Here is a 17,889-nt window from a genome sequence, read left to right on the forward strand (position 1 = left end):
ATTCTAGTCGCAGTTTCGAACTTTGGCCCAAAGTCTCGTGTGTTTTAATGTTTCGAGGTCAAATGTCAATGAGGTTATCCTATGTTCTTACATGGCACAACAATGGTGCAGAAGTATGACACTTCCAGAACGAAGTGTAACTCTTTTGAGGAACTCATGCACATTTTCACCCACAGAGGGAGACACACCAGAAGATACCCCCAAAATGTCGAAGGTGTCCATTGTGGAGAGCTGGAATTTGAAATGGGCAACAGGACAAATGCAAGCTTTACATGCGGAAGGACAGAGGCGACGTCCCGAGAGCGTCAATGTAGACCACGGTTAAAGCAAAACATTCCTCTCAAGCCAGGTAGGACTCGAACCTACAATCTTCTGATCCGAAGTCAGACGCGTTATCCATTACACCACTGGCCCAAGAGACAAGCCTAGCGTTGGCAGAATGTCGATATGTAATGCCATGGACTTTCACGGAATCAGAATTAAAAAGGTGAACAAGCAGCGAAGATTTTCACCAACACTGCTTCACTTCGAAGTTTCCAATTTGTGAAGCAGTGCCTTTCACTGGCAAAGGAGAAACATTTGTCCTCAGCTGCCTGCTTCAGAGTCGCCTCCTTCTCTGCTGGAAGTTTCCATCGTTTTATTCACAGTCACGACGCGATGTCATGATCCACTCCAGTGAAAAAGTGTCATGGTGTCGTCCAAGCAATACCCTGCAGATACTCAGCGAGAGACCTCTGGTCATTTCGAGCTCAGGATGTGGAATTAGACGAGATGCGTGACACCTTTTATTGGCGCCGCCACTTCACTGCAAATGAGCGGCTCAAAACGAGCCGTTGTAAGCATCAGCTTGATTTGTACCTTCCTGCAGTGCATTTGCTAAACAACAGATAGCTCCCATCCGGCCCAGCTGACTTATCCATTTTCACACTCTGCAGTATTTCTAATATCTCTTCCTTGTGAACATCAATCTCTTCTCGTCTAGACGCAAGAAGCTCTGCATCTTCCTCGCCAACATTTTCATTTTCTATAGCGAACACTGTCGAAAAATATTTATTTAGTGCTTCCCCTATCTCCTCTGACTGCACACACAACTTCCCACTATTATGCTTGATTGTCCCAAATTTAACTCTCGTCATTCTTTTATTCCTGACATACCTATGGAAAGCCTTAGGGTTAACCCTGAACCTATGTGCCAACAGCTTCTCATGTCTCCTCCTGGCTCTTCTCGGCTCTCTTTTTTAGGTCTTTCCTGATATCGTTAGAACCCTCGAGCGCTCTAACTGAGTTTTCACATTTTGTCCTTACATAAGACTTCTTGTTCTTCTTGACCAGGGATTCCAATTCCTTAGTAAACCACGGCCCACGCGTTCTATATCTTCCTCCCTGCCTGACAGGTGCATACTTATCTCGGACATACAGGAGCTTTTCCTTGAATAAGCTCCACATTTTAATGTGCTCACACCCTGCAGTTTCCTACCCCATTCTACGCTTCCTAAATCTTACCTCATTGCATCGTAATTTCTCTTCCACCAGCTGTAACTCTTGCTCCGTGGAGTACACCTATCCCTTTCAATCACGAAAATAAACCTGAGAGAATTGTGATCGCTGTCTCCAAAATGCTCACCTACTTCCGAATCTAAAACCTGGCCATGCTCGTTACCCAGTACTAAATCGAAAGTGGCTTCGTCCCTTGAAGGCATGTCTACGTACTGTGTCAGGAAGCCCTCCTGCACACACTGGGCAAAAACTGACCCATCTATAGTACTCGTACTGTCGTGATCCCAGTCAATATTTGGATATTGTCTTGAGTGTTCCAGAGCTTTTCATTGTCACAGAGTCCAGATGAAGTTTGCATTCATCACGTACGTGAGCGAGAATTCTTTCAATGTCTCAGATCAGTTCCTGTCCCGAGAACATCAGAGTCAATGTCCGGTCCTCTACTCGGTTCTACAGTTCACACTTCTTCATCCTCCTCTGATTCCATTTCCCAAAGAGTTTATCAAGATTTCCAAGGCTGGAGCCTAAATTATATGGTTTGCTTCCTAAACATTTTTTCAAACTGCCAACTGACAATATTTTCACAGTATCTCTTCACAATCCAAGTGTAGCCATTGACCCAAGTCAGAGAACAGTGGACAGGGAGGAAAGGAATCTAATGAAAAGCAGCACTTCTGCTCAGGACGTACAATAACAACTGCAGAAACCCGATGTGTCGAGCAGTGTATCTGGAAAGAGAAACAGAGATAATGTTTAAAATATGAAACATTTCTGATGAAGAACTCGAGTTTCCCAAGTCTAATCAAATTACAGGCCTGGGATTGCAAAATAGGTTTTCTGAACTTTGAGCGAAAATTGTACCAGCAGGAAAGCATTCATAACGTAGTCAGCAGGATTCAAAACTACGTGGGGAAACCGCAATGGATTTCTAATCCATCGCCTTAACCACCCAGCCATGAGTACAGACAGCGCAGGCGCGTTGAGCATTGACCAAATCAGCCGTGATCTCATTGAAAGCTGCCGTTGACTTGATGAGCTAAATGCTTCCATCTCCTTTCATACCTTTGCTGTCATTTGTAAGGTGCGAGACACCAATGTAAAAGAAGAAAAGGACAAAGGTAGGAAAAGATATTTGCAGCCAAACTGAGTCAAAATTATTTATTGAAAGAAAAATCACACTTGGCAATTTGCTAGATCTCTTTGCGAACATGACCAGCAGTGGTAAGCAAGGGAGCTATTGATCTGAGTATTCTGGGACCTGAAGCAAACAAAGGTTAGTGACATATTCATTTCTTTTTCTGGCGAACGAAATGGTCTTTCCTGATGGTTACAATGAAAGAGATGGTTCCCAATAAAAGACAGAGATTAATTCGCATCTGGATATCTTTCAATGTGACACGATTCATTTTCAGTCCCTAATTACCCCAGAGATGTAGGGGGTGAGTTACTTTTCTTCACTCTTCAACTCCTCAGCACCGAGGTACAAACATGAAACCGCTAGAGATGGAGTTCTTGAATTGGGAACCAGAGACACTGAGGAAACTAGGCAAAAGTGAGGACTGTAGATGCTGGAAACCTGACTTTAGATCAGAGTGATGCTGGAAAAGCACAGTAGATCAGTCAGCATCCGAGGAGCAGGAAAGTCGTCGTGTCTCTTGCCAGTCTTGCTCCGTTGCACAAACAATTTTCGTTTTAACAGAGATAATGTTTTAAGTATGGAACTTTTCTGATGAAGAACTCGAGTTCCAAAGTGTAATTAAATTACCGTCCTCGTTTGCAAAATAGGTTTTATGAAATTTGAGCGAAAATTCGCTCAGCAGCAAATCATTCATAACGTAGTCAACAGGATTCGGACGTACGCGGGGAAACCCCAATGGATTTTTAACCTATCACCTTAACCACTAGGCCATGAGTTCTGACTAAAAAGCAGAGTTGAGCATTAACCAAATCAGCCGTGATCTCATTGAAAGCAGTTGCTGACTTGATGGGCTAAATGCTTCCATCTCCTCTCCCACCTCTGCTGTCAATTGTAAGGTGCGAGACACCAATGTAAAAGAAGAAAAGCACAAAGTTAGGAAAAGATATTTGCAGCCAAACTGAGTCAAAATTATTGATTGAAAGGAAAATTACACTTGGCAATTTGCTCGATCTCTTTGCAAACATGACCAGCAGAGGCAATCAAGGGAGCTATTGATCTGAGTGTTCTTGGACATGAAACAATCAAAGATTAGTGACATATTCATTTCTTTTTCTGGCGAAGGAACTGGTCTTTCCAGATGCTGACAATGAAAGAGATTTTTCCCAATAAAAGACGGCAAATAAGTCCCATCTAACGCTGACACCATCGTGAGCGCTGCTGTTTCACAATGCCACAGAGTCAGGGTCAATTCCCGCCTCAAGCAACTGAATGTGTGGAGTTTGCACATTCTCCCCGTGGCTGCATGCACTTGCTCTGGTTTTCTCCCACAGTCCAAAAATGTACCGGTTAGGTGAAATGGCCGTGCTAAATTGACGGGGTGAATGGAGAGGAATGCATTTGGGCTGGGTCGGGTCGGAGTTGCTGGGCCAAAGGCCCTGTTTCCACATTGTGAGTATTCTAATCTACAGTAATCAATGGCCAAGGTATGGCGCACGTTGTTCGATGGGGCTTTTCGATTGTTTTTCTTCAAAGTTTCTTTACAATTCAAACGGGAGTGGAAGAAGGGGAATTAATCTCTCCCATAATTCTTGCCTTCTTTTATCATTCACAGGCAGTATTTTTCCTGTTAGTTTTTTTTACACTGTGGTTACTGTTAATGTTCTTGTAAGCTACACCGGCTGGTTTCCTCTTTCCTCAATGTTCCTCATCTCTACCCAAACACATTTTCCATCCTTATCTCCTGAATCAATGTAATCTCTAACCATTGCATAATTGCCACGGAAACTGGGCTTTTCACACGCCTGTGTATGTCATTTTCCAATATTAATTGATCGTTTACTGTGTTGCAATTGCGCATGTGAAGAAGAAAACAGAATAGAGGCAGGTGGTCCTGGGTTTCAAACGCACGTAATTGCAGCTAAAACGCAGATTACTGCACACAATGCAATCACGGAAGCATCCACCGAATCGTCAGGAAGCACACAATAAATACAATGCTGGATGTCAGGAACAGGACCAGAAACACAACAGAAATACGTCTCTTGGGTACTATTTTGGACGCTTTTCTCAATCAGCTATCGTGTTTTACATATGTTCCATCGGGAGTTACCTCACACAAGGAAGTAACCAGTGCTGCAGACGGTCATATAATCCGAGTCCCAAGTCCCTGAGTCAGAGAGACTCAGTGCCCTGTGTGTACCTACAAGGAACAGCTGTGCATGGGGTTTATCGGGTAACTGAACTGCATGAATGCAGCTCGATGGTCGTCTGTCTGCTTCTTCTCTATAGTTTTCTGTGCAGTCCCTGCGTGCAATCTTGTCAACTACGTTTGTCCGGCACAAGATGGACATTGGTCGCTTGTCTCTGAGAGAGGCTGTTGGTTTATGTGTTGTCATAATTCCGAGTGTAAGGAGGAATCTGGTTGTCAGTTCCCAGAAACTGACTTTAATAAATGGAAGCGTGCTTTGTAACTTGCCGCGTGGCATATCCTCGTTGCGAAGTTCGTGCACTGCGATTCACGTTGCGGGACAATCCAATTTTGGCAAAGAATTTGTGTGGCAATCACGAGTTGCCACGACCAGCTATCCCTAGTTGCAATGCGGACAAATGGCAAGAACTGCAAATTCGATTAGAGCAGCACAAGGTTAATGTGACAGGGAAAACAGAAGGTAGCCAGAAGATTTCTGGGTGTAGGGCAATCACCCAAGGTACCTTTTCATATGAAAGTCTGTGCATCAGTAGAATCTGTAACCCAAGTAGTCTATGTTGGTTATTCATATTCCAGACAACTTGTGTTGTTCCCCGTTTATTCTGAAAGTGAATAGACATAGTTATTTCACCGTTATTTCGAAAGAAGATCCTGCATTGAATCTGTTCGACGTTATTTGATGCTGTGGTGAAAAGGTGGGCAATCGCGATGTGAAACGTTGCTATTCTTTCATTTCCTTCATTACTGTCCTGGTGAGGGAGAAAGGTGATCACCGGGGCATTGATGGCCTAATTTAATCACGGATACAATTGGAAATGTTGACTCTTATTGGTTCGTTGTTGTTCTGTTTTGTTTTATGATACTTGAGCACTTTCTGGGACTTGGCAATAAACTAAATCTCCAGTAGGTTTGGAATTGCCTCGCTGTTACTTTTGCGAGCGGTTCATGTCAGAGACGACTCACAGTGCATCACAGACAGCACTTAAGCTTCGGTGTGTCTGATCATGGTACTGCCTTTTCAGTTCTGATTCTGTTCCACGTTAAGAGCTGTCAGGTTTTGGATTCGCTGGAGAGGAAAGTGGGTAATGCGATATGTGAGGTATTTTTCTTTAGCCAAAATCTTTGATGACGAACTTGGGAAAGTGTCAAGAAGAATGGTCATTGGCAGCAAATATCCGGAAAACCTTCATCTCTGGATCGGTTGGGCCCATCCAGCCTCCAAACAAAATAGCCAAACTCGCTGAGTAACAAACATCATGCTTTTTTTTTTTTGCAAATGGTGTATTCAAACCGTTGCCGGTGGCTGGAGCATCTCAGAGTTGTCGAGCATGGAAACAATTCCCGCGAGCCACCTTGCCCTTGCTAAACAGGTGACCGAAATTAATCCATATATATCTCACAATATTTGTGCCTTATCTCTCCGAGGTCTTCCTGTCTATACACCCATTCAGATGCCTTTGAAATGTTGTGAGTGCACCAGACTCTGCCACTAAATGTGGCAATTCATTCCACACACAGAAAAGTTCTGTGTGAAAAACATGTGTCCAGCACATCCCTTTTAAATTTTTCCTCTCTCAAATTAAATGTTTTCTATGTAGATTTGAACTCGCGTGTCTTGTGAAAAAGTGCTCCCTGACTATTTACTTTGTCTGTCTTCCTCATGATTTTATAAGCTTCTGAGAGGCCATATCTAAGCCCTGAAGCTCCTGGGAATCTGACGAAGCCTACAGTTTCGTTCTCACCTCCAAGCAGTGCAAACCTTGCAAATCCTTGTAAAGGTTTTCTAAACGTACCCTTGAAAGAAGTGTGTCCAGCTGCAGCACTTGCTTGACCGCGTGGTCACTCTGGAGCTGCGGGTGGACTCACTGTGGAGCATCAGCAATTCTGGAGAGTTATGTTGCCTCCCAGGTGCTCAGGCCAGGAATGTCGCCCATCGGCTGAAGATCATTCGAAAAGGGGATCGTGAACAGCTAGTTGTCTTGGTGCATACAGGCACGAGATGAGGACCTGCAGGGAGAATTCAGGGAGCCAGGAGAGAAATTAAAAAGGAGGACCTCAAAGGTAGTAATCTCGGGATTACTGCCGGTGCCATGTGACTGCCAGCGTAGAAATGAATAAAAAAAGGCACGATGAACACGTGACTTGAGGAATGGTGCTGCAGGGCGGGTTTCAGATTTGTTGGACTGTGCGACCAGTTCTGGACAATGTGGGACTAGAAGAAAATTGACGATCTACATCTGAACCAGACGGGAACGAATGTCCTTTCGGGAGTTTTTGCTACTGCTGTTGGGGAGGTGGCAGGGCGCTGGGAACCACAAGATTAAACAAGTCGGCAGTGAGGTGGAAACTGGAAACGCTAAGAATCAGGAAGATAACATTAAAAATGGGAAGAGTAGGCAGAGAGCAGATGAATGCAAAAGAACTGGTGACCTGAAATGCATCTACTTTAATGCATGGAGTATAGACAGATGAACTTAGGGTTTAGGTTGATGCCGAGGAATATGACGTTATTGCGATCACAGAGATTTAGTTGAAGGAAGGGCATGGTTGGCAACCAAATGTTCTAGGATATAGATGCTTCAGACGGGACAGGGAGGGAAGAAAAAGGGGAAGGAGTTGCATTGCTGGTCAGAGATGATATCATGGCTGTGCGAAAGGAAGACACCATGTAAGGCTTGGGTCGTGAGACACTATGGATGGAGCAGTGAAATAAGAAGGGTGAGGTTATTACAGTGTATTACAGTGAGCGTGAGGTGTAAGAAAAACATAGTTAAACAGATCATGGAAAGACGTAGAGGCAATTCTTTAGTTTTGATTGGAGATTTCCGTTTTCCCAACATTGTCCGGGATACTCTTAGCGTCAGAGGTCTGGATGGTATACCATTTGTAAGAAGCCTCCAGGTGAGTTTTCTGCGGCGGTATATCAATAGTCTGAGGAGGGAATAGGCCATATTGGAACTGATATTGGGGAATAAGCCAGGGCTGGCGATAGCAGTTGCCGTGGGTGATTTCTTTGGGAAGTGTCCAATATTCTGTAAGTTTTAGAATACTCATTGACAAAGATGAGAGTGGTCCTGAGGAAAGAGTACTATCCTGGGCCAATTATATCAAAATTATGCAGGAGGTCGGAAATGTGGATTGGACACAGCTATTTGTAGGAAAGTCCACAGTTCATATGTGGCAGGCTTTCAAAGATAGGTTAAATATAGTGCAGGATAGGCATGTCCCGTTGAAGGCATAGGATTTGAAAGACAATATTCGTGAACTGTTGATGACAGGACAATTGTACGACTCGCCAAGAGGAAAAGGGAAGCATACATAACGCCTCGGCAGCTAAGAACATAATGGTCCCTCGAGGAACATGAGAAGAGTAGGACAAGTCTTAAATAAGGAATCAAGGGGGTTAAAAGGGGTCATGAAACAACTTCACGTTAGCACAATTAAGGAGAATCTTAAAGCCTATTATTCATATATAAGAAGCAAGCGTGTAACCAGAGAAAGGATTGGTCTACTAAAGGAAAATAAAGGAAGGGTGTATGTCGAATCTGAGAGACTGGGTATGATTCTGAATAATTATTTTGCATCAGTGTTCACTGAAGAGAGGAATATGATGAACATTGAGTCTAGAGTAAGACATTTGATTAGTCTGGATCATGTTGACTTAAGTAGGGAAGCTGTGTTGGGCAGGCTAGGGGTAATTAATGTGGACAAATCCCCAGGAACGGATGGGATCTATCCCTGGTTCCTGAGTGAGGTGAGAGAGGAAATAGCTGGGGCCCTGACAGATATCTTCGTGGCGAACTTCAGCACAGTTGAGGTTCTGGCCGACTGGAACGTTACTCATATTGTCCACTGTACAAGAAGGATAATAGGGATATTCCGGATAACTACAGAACAATGGGCCTAACATCAGTGTTGGGAAAGTTGCTGGAGAAGGTACCGAGAGATAAGATCTATTCATATTTAGAAAATAATGTGCATATCAGTGAGAGGCATAGAGTTTTTTTGGAAAGTGCCCAAGTTGATAGATGAAGGAAAGGCTGTTGATGTCATATCCATGCACTACAGTAAGGAGTTAGATAAGGTTCCCCATGGTGACCAAATACAGTACGTAAAGTAACATGGTGTGCAGGGTGTTCTAGACAGGTGGATAAAGAATTAGTTGAGCAATAGGAGACAGAGAGTGGCAGTTGAATGGAGTTTCTGGAAATGGAGAAAGATGACCAGTAGTGCTCCACAGGGGTCAGTGTTGTGGCCACTGTTGTTTGTGATGTAGATAAATGTTCTGGAAGAGAGCACTGTTGGAATTATCAGAAAGTTTGCAGATGACACGAACATTTCTGGACTAACAGAAAGTATAAGTGACTGTTAAAGAATACAGGAGGATACTGGAAAGTTGGGCGGAAAAGTGGCAGCTGGAGTTCAAACCAAACAAATGTGAGGTGACGCATTTCGATCGGTCTAATTCTAGATGGGGTTATACAATGAAGGAAGAACTTCGGGAAAAAAAAGTTGATGGACAGAGAGATCTGTGAGTACAGGTCCATTATACACTGAAGGTCGCTGCACAGGTGGATAGAGTGGTCAAGCAGGCATATAATATGCTTGGCTTCATTGGATGGGGTATTGAATAAAATGGCTGGCAGGTCATGTTAAAATTGAACAAAACATTGGTCTGGCCACACTTAGAATACTGTGCAAATTTCTGGTCGCCACATTACCAAAAGGATGTGGACGCTTTGGAGAGGGCGCGTAAAAGGTTTAAGCGGATGTTGCCTCGTATGGAAGGTGCAATCTAGGAAGAGAGGTTGGGTTGTTTTGTTTTCATTAGAAAAAAGGAGTTTGAGTGGGACCTTTTTGAGGTTTACAAAATCATGAAGGGTACAGACAGGATAGATAGAGAAAAGTTTTATGTCCCAGATTGAAGGATTAAATACCGAGAGGTCACGCTTTCAAGATGAGTGGTGAAAAGTTTAAGAGGGATACAGTGGGTGGTGGGTGTCTGGAACGCGTTCCCAGCAGAGACGGGAGAGGTAATCACGGTAGATACTTTTAAGATGCGTCTGGACAGATGCATGAGTAGGTGGGGAGCAGAGGGATACAGGTGCTTAGGAATTGGGTGACAGGTTTAAACAGTAGATTTGGATCGGCTCAGGCTTGAATGGATGAAGGGCCTGTTCCTTGTCTGTACATTTTCTTTGGTCTTTCTTCTTAAATTACTCCAATTTCATTACATAATCTGCGAGGTCTAAGTGCCTGAAGTGAATCGATGCTGAAACACGAGTCATAAAAAATCTGAGTGTGGTCTTTTGTGTGGTAGTGGGCTCGAGGGTTTTAAGACGCTGGATTTTAAGCTTCAGTTTCTATCGAATCGTGGCTTCAAATACCAGCATAGTAAGTGAGCTACTATGTGGAGATGTATGTGAGTGAACTGCAGATGTGTGGATGCCTTTTAATTTGAGTGTTTGCAGCTCCTCAGTGTGCTTACTCTCTCGGTGATAAAATCAGCGACCGTCTCTGAAAACAACGCAAGTTCCTGCTGTCCGACGTATCCTCATATCCCGTCGATAGCTTTGCTTTTGGATATCTGCGTTGCCAGTTTCTGTATCTCAAATAGTTAGCGCAGTTGGCTGAAATGTTGGTGGTTCGAGCCCAGCCAGGGAATAAGCCTCAAATATTTCAGCACAAGCATTCACCCCGACCATGTATTGACATTGGAACCGGGAAAACTCATCCATGATTCACCCCAAGTCCGCAGGGAGTGAGACGTTTACACGCAGCAGAATACGACATCACTTTCTCCAAGCTCCCGATGCCAACAGAGAGCGGCCACTGCAGCTTCAATCAGCGACTTTCTGCCAAGCCATGGGAAACAACTCGTGGAAACTCCTTCCTTAGTAACAGCTCTTTCCGTGAGAAAGGAGAAAAACATTCACTTTAAATTGGAAATGGCTTCAGGACATTGGAATGTTGCTCCAGTTCTTGGAACGTGTTATAAATAAAACTCCTGCCTTGAAAATAGGAAGTGGTAAAAGGTTTTAGGTAGAAAGAACAAAGAAAGTGTTGATTGAGACGACTCTGTCTCGTCAGCAGATAGGAAATGCCCAACACTGTAAACGGAAATGATTGGATTTCCTTAGGTAACTTCCCGACTGATTTACGGCGTGCCAGAGTGATTGGAAATCACATCAGCGATATAAAGGTGAGGGTAAAAATATGAAGATATTAAGGTTGAACCTTAAATCCCGGGACAAGTGCTGAATAGATTGCAATGCTTTGAAGGAATAACTGAAGTGAAACGTGTGAATCATATTGTGATTAAGAGGAATGAACTGGATCCTAACAATGTGCTGATGAATTATGCTCGCAATGTAATAGCAAACTAATCCACAGTGCACCGTGCTTGGCTAGCTCAGTCGGTGCAGTGTGAGATGCTTAATCTGTGGTTGGTGGGTGCAATCCTCACAATGGGCGCTTTCACTGCTTAATACAATTCCGGCTCTTCTTTCCACGTGCAGTATTGCAACCCTTCGCAGGGGAATGTTCTTGCTGCTTTCATTGACACATCTGTCCGCCTGCTTTTGATCACACGTCGGTTTCTGAGTGAACACTGTTTCCATTTTACTGGAGACACCAGAGACAACTTTATCAGTGCAGCCGAAAATACGATGAATGATGTCCGTTTCAAAATGTAAGGTTCCAAACCAACCGTGCACCAACCAAAGTGTTCAAAGGCACGGAAAGCGAATGGCCACTTGCTAGGGGTCTGACAGAAACGGATCAATGTCACATGGGTACTGAACCAATTTTTAGTGATTCAGATTGTTCTGATGGAAACCGAAGGGAACTCTCCCTCAACGTTTTGCAATTGTTCTTCTGGTGTTTAACGTAATGAACAGTATATTGTCAGTAACGAGGGTGGAGGTGCGGCAGGATCGTGAGGTTTCAGTGTGGGACATAGACACAGTAAGTCAAATATCCCCAGAGCACGGGAGAGCTGTTTGGTCCAGGATCACTGCCATCTTCTGTTTCTAAACCAACAAATGACATTATTGGAAAATGCTGGTAGCATCTTGGAAATATAAATCGATTTAAGACTTCAGGACTAGTGACACTCCTTTTCCATGTGCATCTCCACCTGCGTATGCACACTCTTCCTTTTTATTGAATGTCTCCTGACTTCCAACTTTATATTCATCTTCTCTTTTATTACTTTCTCTCCAACCATTTTCCCAGTCTCCGATTTTGTATCAGAACTGTTCCATCTTTCACATTGCCCAGGACTTCGAACTGAACAAATAACTCTGTTTCTATTTCCTTAGATAGCAGATGACCAGAGACTGGAAGGCAGTGTTATTCCGAAATCTCATCCATGATTCACCCCGAGTCCACAGGGCGCAAGACGTTTACACGCAGCAGAATACGACACCATGTTCTCCAAACCGCCGATGCCAACTGAAAGCGGCCACTGCAGCTTCAATCAGGGCTTCCTGCCAAACCCTGGGACACAGCTCGTGGAAACTCCTTTCTCATTAACTGCTCTTCCCGTGGGAAAGGAACAAAACTTCCATTTTAAATTGAAAATTCAAGAGAAAGGAAGGTTGTTCCTGTTCTTGGAACGTGGTATAAACAAAACTCCTATCTTGAAAATAAGAAGTGGTAACGTTTTAGGCAGGAAGAACAAAGAAAATGTTGATTGTGAGGACTCTGTCTTGTCAGCAGATGGGAAATTCCCAATACTGTAAACAGAAATGGTTGGGTTTCCTAAGGTAATTTTCCGACTGATTTACTGCGGCCAGAGTGAATGGAAATCACTTCATATGAAAATATTCGGGTTGAATCTTAAATGCCGGGACAAGTGTTAAATAGATTGTAATGTTTTGAAGAAATAACAAAAGTGAAAGATGTGAATGATGTTCTTTGTGATTGGGAGGAATGAGCTGGATCTTTGCAAATTGTTGTGCCAGGTGAATTATGCTCAGAATGAAATAGCAAACTAATTCATCGTGTGCCAACCCTGGATATCTCAGTTCGGTGCAATGTGAGGTGTTTAATCAGAGAGTCATGCGTCCAAGCCCCATAATAGGCGTTTTCGCTGTTTAATCGAGTTCCAGCTCTTCGTTCCACATGCGGAATTGCAAGCCAACGCTGGTGGAGCATTCTTGTTGTTTTCGCTGAAACATATGTCCTCCTGCTTTGATCACATGTCGGTTTCTGAGTGAAAACTGTCTGCACTTTACTGGAAGCGCCAGAGACAAGTTTATCAGTGCAGCTGAAAATGCTATGAATGATGTCCATTTTACAACATGAGATTCCACTACATCCGTGCACCAACCAAAGTGTTCAAAGACACAGAACGCGAATGGCCATTTGTTAGTGGTCTGACAGAGACGGCTTAATATCTCATCGGCCCTGAACAAAAATTAACTGATGGAACGGAACGGAGCTCTCCCTGTACATTTTGCAATTGTTCTTGTTGTGTGCTCACGTAAGTTTATGTAATGAACAGTTTAGCGCCAGTAACGAGGATGGGGGCGGGGAAGGATTATGAGGTTTCAGTGTGGGACAGACGTGATCTGATCGAACGGGTAAGTCAAATATTCCCAGAACATGAGAGAGCTGATTGGTCCAGGATCACTCCCATCTTCTGTTTCAGAATCAACAAATGAAATTGCTGGAAAATCTCAGCAGGTCCGGTCTCATCTTGAAAATGAAAACCGAATGAGATTTCGGGACTGGTGACACTTCTTTTTCCATCTTCATGTCCCTCTGTCTTTCTACAAACTTCCTTCTTATTGAATATGTCCTGACTTCAAACTTTATATTCAGCTTCACTTTCATTGCTTCCTCTCCAAACATTTTCCCAGTCTCTAAAATTGTATCATGCTTGTTCTATCTCTCACTTTGCCCAGGACTTCCAACTGAACAAATAACTCTGTTTCTATTTCCTTAGATACCAGATGGCCAGAGATTAGAAGACATAGGAGGACGGTTCGCGCTTTCAGAATATCTAGTCTGCTCCGCCATTCGATCTTGGGTAATATCGTTCTTAACTCCATTCTCCAGTCCTCTACCTGAACACTTACTCCCCAGTCTTAGGATCCAGTCTTTTCCCCAGAGTGGGTCCTAATCCGTCCCAAAACCCTCCACATGTGTTGGCAGCTGTTACACCGTGTCTACGTGTCATCAATCTCAGTTTCAGTGATTCTGGCAAACACGAACTGTTCTGAGCAGCTCGATCGGCTCTCTGGCCCCACTGATATCCTGCGGGGGAGCAGTAATCATCTTCATCTCCTCCGGAAAGGATCGGCGCTTCAAAACAAAAAATGGACAGAAAGAAAGATAGGCTTGTGTGTCAAGATATGTGGAGGTAATTGCTTTCTGACCTGGTCAGTAAACCTTACTCTGTATATCCCCGCAAATTCTAGCTGTCGTGATGAAACGGAATACAAGTCCAATTTATTGCCATCTACTTTTATTCGATATGTATTCTTCCTTGTTCTGAATATGCAGGGAGTTTCCAGCACTGATGGTCACCATTTCTAAGAGTGCATGCCGCCTGCCCTGATCTTTTCTGGAGAGTAGCAGTATCAGTTTGTGCGAAAGTGGCCCAGTACAAAGCTTAGAAGAAACATTGTTGTTCCCTCTTTCCGGGCAACACTCTATCATATCATGATCGATGGGGCTTTATTGCATTCTCATCAGCAAACCTTGTTTTGAATTTACTCGCCCAATACTACTGTAGAAGTGAAAAGAATATAATTCCGAATACCTGCTGCGTGAATTTCATTTTCAAATTTCTATTAGCAGTGGTCCTTCATACGTGGTGATGTCTATATCACTGCTGGCCATCCTGTTTAAGAGTGCCATTACATATGTCCCTCTGTCTTGGCGCTGCAGGGAAAATTGTCTGCGCCGTTTCAGCCAATATTTCTTGGATATTTCAACATGGTATTCTTTATTTTTTCAATCATGTCCTCTTTAAGGACACAGTTACCGGGCACTGATCCTTTCTGTAACAACAGTACCGCATTTGCTTGACATGCGAAGGTGGCCTGGATCAGTAACAAGGAGAGCATTCATTTCCTTCTGTCACAGCGAACACTGGATTCATGATGTTAATCTCTGTCAAATGCATCCGAAAATGTGCTCTGAAAGCTTCATTTGAACGCTGTCTGGCGTTTCTCAACGTGTGTCAACCAAAAGCAGAAATTCTCAATCATAGTTTGGAGCAGTTCACATATTCGAGTTTCGAAGCAGCAGACACGCATACAGTTCATTCAGTCAACCACGGGAATGAAAAGATTTACAGGCACAGATGAACTATCGACTCTTGTTCTCATACTGGTAATAATATTACTGTGTGGCCTGAAGTCTAAGCCTTGTTGTCACTGAAAATGAGGAAATCACAGACAGGCTGCCGAATGACGCAGTATGTATTTTGTTTTCTTGTTCTCACAGAGTTCCAGGAAAGTATGACAGCGAGGGAGAGGAATGCAAGTCAAGTGCAGCTCTGGTGAAACACCTTCTGTCTAATTCAGTCATCAACAAGAAACGTGAATGCGGCTAAAGCGGGAAACCTTTTCACAACTCGAACAAAGAGCAATCATGAACAGTGACCACCTCTTTGACATCTCAGATCGCCTTTGACCTTCCCTGAATATGTATAGAAACTAATTTTTGTACACCTCAAAGTGAGAAGTGTTTGATTTACCGACAATAAGTGAGTCGCATGTCCTTGATTGCCACATAGGTTTCCAACTCAGCTTGCAGCCAAGTGGCAGTTGCTCATGGCTCTGCTGGATAATGCACTATTATGAAGAAAGAAAAGGAAAGTTGGACATCTTATTGGCTCTGGGTTTCGAATAATCTTGCTACGTGTTCTGCCATTCTCGGATTCCAGTGCTAAACCAGTTTTTCAGTTCATCCGAGCAGCAGGAGAGTTGGCGTTTCTGGCAGGAGCAGAATTCATCATCTCCAGTGATCACTTTATCTGAGGAGAGAAAATGAACCAAGTATCACACAGCGAATAATCGGAATTGCATTCCGTTTCAGCATGGTAGCAGGTATGGGCTAGCAAATTCACAGCCAGATTTGCTGATGAGAACAACAAGCACGAACGCTCAGGTAGAACAATTCCTTCCCACCGCTTATTCTGCATAACTGGTACAGTTCCTGTGAGTATGCTGCAGGGTACATGCTCTTGGGTTTCCGGTTTTGGCCTGTGTGCTCGCGTGGCTGAGCAATCTGAGACTCTGATTTCAGATTCTACTTCTTATGAAGGCTTGTGTTTGCCTTCTTTGCATGCTCACCTATTGCATCACTAGAGCCAGAGAGTAACTCTATGCACTCATTCCCATCCCCATTTCCGTTTGGATCTGGGCAGCTATGTTGATGTTAAGCTAAAATGCTATTGAAGCATACATTTCAACAATATCCTGTACTGTCCCCCAAGTCTTTGATATTTTGTCGAAATCGATCAATCTGTTTTTTCAACATTCTCATTCAAGGGATCTCCACAGCCTCTGAGGACATCGAACTTAAAGATTCAGCTCAATCTCAGTTCCCACATATCTGTCACTGTTCGCTGAGTACTGATATTGTACATTTTCTATTCTTCCGATCATTTCCTCTGCTAGTATACTTATTGCTGCTTGCAAGCATCCTGTTCTGTGGTAACTGTGATCGTGGTTGTCGGTATTTTACATTGTGACTACAGCAACCTCAATTTGAAACCAAATCACGGCACTAAGTTTTCTCTCCGTTGTCCTTTTTGTGACACATGCTAAGAAATTAATTGTTTTACCTTCAAATTCCGCTCTCTCACATCTCTGCGTTTCATATATCACTCTCTTTCACATTCATACTGTTCTGTCTGTGCTGCTGCTGCGGTCACTGTTGCTGGGCGAACGTGCCCCAATACCACCATCGGGGCATTTAAACAAATTGATCCATTTGGATACCGTGTTGTGAGAGCAATCCCCATGTAGCAGCTTTTACTGACATAGGCCAGAGACAATTGGAGCATCAGGCTCATGGAAAATACCCAGGGCAGTTTTGGTGAAAAGGCATTTTGTTCGAAAAGATCAGCTTTTATGGCTTTCTGCGTTGGTCTTGTTATAATTTGATCGGACTGTTAATCCAGAGACCCAGGTAATAGTCTTAGTACACGGGCTTGAGTCCCTCCATGCGAGATTGTAAAATTTGGATTCAGCAAATATCTGCAATGAAGAATCCAATGACTACTATAGATCCATTGACAATTGTTGAAAAATATACATCTGGTTTACTGATGTCATTTCAGGATGGAATCTGCTATCCTTACTTGGTTTGGCCTGCATTTGACTTCAGACTCATAGCAACATGGTTGAGTCTCAACTGCCCTCCGGGCAATTCCGAATGAGTAATAAATTCTGCTTAGCCAGTATCACCCTCATACTAATACAGAAATTTTAAAACAAATGTTCATTAAGCTCAAGCAAGAGTGTTGTGTGCAGTTTTGTAAGTCACATTATAGCAGGGATGTGATCACACTGAGAAAATTGCAGGAGATATTTACCGGGATATTGTTTGGGATGAAGAGTTTCAGTTGTGAAGAAAGACAGGACAGAGTGGACTGTTTGTCACATTGTAAAGGAGATGTAGGTAAGTCATGAATGAGTAATGGTATGGACAGATTTGACTGAAAGAGTTTCCCATTGATGCAGGTATCGATCAGCAGGGGGCAGAGATTTAAGGAGAAAGGAAGAAAGGTTTGAGAAGATGTGCAAAAAAAACTTTATCAGCCAGTGGGTGGTTGGAAAATAGAATACACTGCCAGCATTGTTCAGAGTGGCAAAAATCCTTCTAAGCAGAATAAATATTCAGATGTGAACTTGTGATGCCAGGACATATAAGGCTGTGGGATAAGCATTGAGAAATGCGATTCAGTTCATTATGCAGTTGGTTTTGACAAGTGTGGCCACAATTGGCTGAAGGGCCTCCTTTGACACTCCTGTCCTCGGTAGTATAATGGTTAGTGTCCCCGCCTGTCACCGGGCTCAAT

The 17,889-nt window shown here is 43.4% G+C and overlaps 1 non-coding gene across 1 annotated transcript; it reads right to left on the bottom strand.

The window, feature by feature from the left end:
* Positions 1–341: 341 nt before the first annotated feature.
* On the bottom strand, positions 342–414 carry trnar-ucg (transfer RNA arginine (anticodon UCG)). Its single transcript has one exon. It is a non-coding gene; the product is annotated as a tRNA-Arg (tRNA).
* Positions 415–17,889: the final 17,475 nt, after the last annotated feature.

This window comes from Chiloscyllium plagiosum, unplaced genomic scaffold, assembly GCF_037043375.1.
Source record: "Chiloscyllium plagiosum isolate Xiang-an unplaced genomic scaffold, Cpla_swu_hap1 HiC_scaffold_45, whole genome shotgun sequence".
NCBI lineage: Eukaryota > Metazoa > Chordata > Chondrichthyes > Orectolobiformes > Hemiscylliidae > Chiloscyllium > Chiloscyllium plagiosum.